This window comes from Meleagris gallopavo, assembly GCF_000146605.3.
Source record: "Meleagris gallopavo isolate NT-WF06-2002-E0010 breed Aviagen turkey brand Nicholas breeding stock chromosome 13 unlocalized genomic scaffold, Turkey_5.1 Chr13_random_deg7180001289560, whole genome shotgun sequence".
Classification (NCBI taxonomy): domain Eukaryota; kingdom Metazoa; phylum Chordata; class Aves; order Galliformes; family Phasianidae; genus Meleagris; species Meleagris gallopavo.
The window spans coordinates 1-1775 of record NW_011098247.1 but is presented as its reverse complement, the minus strand read 5'-3'; the positions used below and the strand labels follow the sequence as shown (position 1 = coordinate 1775).

The following is a 1775-nucleotide window of genomic DNA, read 5'->3' as shown; positions in this document are numbered from 1 at the left end:
GACTCCTTGGAGCCCTTCAAACCAGCTGTTAGATGTTCGTTTGCTTTAGGTGGGCAGAGTGCTGGTTCCCATCTGCTAAGGCATGCCAGTGCCAGATGTGTGGCACATAACTGAGAGAAAGTCTCAGGCTGAGAGCTTTGCTCCATCATGGTGGAAAGGAGTGGAGATGGGAGGACTTGAGGCAGTGTCAGGAATGTGAGGCAGTGTTTGCAGACGCACGGGATGGAGAAGAGCAGCAAAACGATGTTTATTTCTGTATTTTAAGGCTGCTCTCTATCCATGTCTTGGTGAACTCCTTAAATGTCTTTCCTCCCCACACTGAATTCTTTCTAAACATTAGAGAGAAGCCAGAGTCCCATAGCAAAGACTTGTATCCTCTGTATCTGTTGAACTAAGCAGTGTTGTATGTATGGTTTAAAAGGTGCCCTGTCACTGAAGTCACATTGCATCAGTTCTTGAGTACACTTTACTCTTAGGAGCAGTTCCATAAACCTGAAGGGCTTACTGGTACTGAAGTAAATTGCAGTTTCTTTGCAGCATTGTAAATCACTGAAAAGCACTGTTCTGTATGGCTGGTAGCCATTAGATACTGCACATCAGTGTAGGGCCATGATCCTAATTTCTTGGCTATAGCAGTCCTACCCACATTATCTATATGTGATCCCTCTGCTCTGCACTTGATGGCCTGGAACCACACTGTGTGGCAGAGAGATTCTTCTCCAAGTCTGGTGGGATGTTAATTTTGGTAGGAAAAAGATTGAATGTGTCTGAATAATCCAAGAAAGTTGATGATCTTGGCCTCCATAAGCATCTTCTGAAGCGTGGACATCATGGGTGTAGGAAGGTGCATCCTGCGTCTTTGCTGAAGCAGGAAGCTTGGATCATACCAGGGATCTGTAGTAAAAGATTCTGTGTTAATGGTCACTGGTAAGGCAGTTGTTAACTGTGTTTTCCATGGGGTGGGATTCATGTAATAGCAGAGCTTGCCTTAAAGAGGCCAGTACCATAAGGAATGTTGTTTGATTTCTGATTCTGAATTTGAAACTGTTATCTTTGATTGTGTTGAGTTCCTCTGTTGATGTAAAAAGCTGTAACAATCCTTGATTCTTTGATCATCATTTGAGGAGGTGAACAGTATTGAAGAAACATCGTTTTGGAATTTCAGGTCTAGCAGTATTGAGTAACATCTCTTTTCTAGGTGGAGTGCTTGGTGGATTGTTTGGTGCCTGGATGAACAGTGCAAAATTCAAGCCAGTCCCTGAGATTTTAATGGAGCTACCTCCTGCCGAGCAGCAGGAACTCTACATTGAAGCCATTGTGGTACTCAAGAGCTTAGACTGGTCTGATTTTGCTCGACTAACTGCTGTTGTAATGAATAGTGATCTTCTGCAGCTGCAGTTGGCTAAACTACTGGAAAATTACTTTACCAGAAAGCTAAGAGCAGTGATAAAGTATGGAGCATAAAGCTTTTCAGAGCAGATTTGTAGGTTGTAGTGAATTTTACTCTGACAATTGTGATTCTTCAGTGTGTTAATTATTAGCATTAGTACTGTCATTGTAGCTTTTGTTTCTGAACTGATTCTGAATATCTTCTGTCTTCATTAAAATATTCCTTAGAAGCATCACAACGGTCTCTGTTTTGCTTTACAGTAGATGAACTGTTTTAAGAACTGGGTACTTCATTTTCCAACCAATTGTTCAGCATTTGTTGCAAGGCACACAGGAAACAAGGTTAAAAATTGAAAAATGAGTAGATGTGCTTTTTTTTTTTTTTT

At 41.4% G+C, this 1775-nt stretch overlaps 1 pseudogene; it reads left to right on the top strand.

The window, feature by feature from the left end:
- The first annotated feature begins 7 nt into the window (after positions 1-7).
- LOC109364192 lies at positions 8-1625 on the top strand (annotated as a pseudogene).
- Positions 1626-1775: the final 150 nt, after the last annotated feature.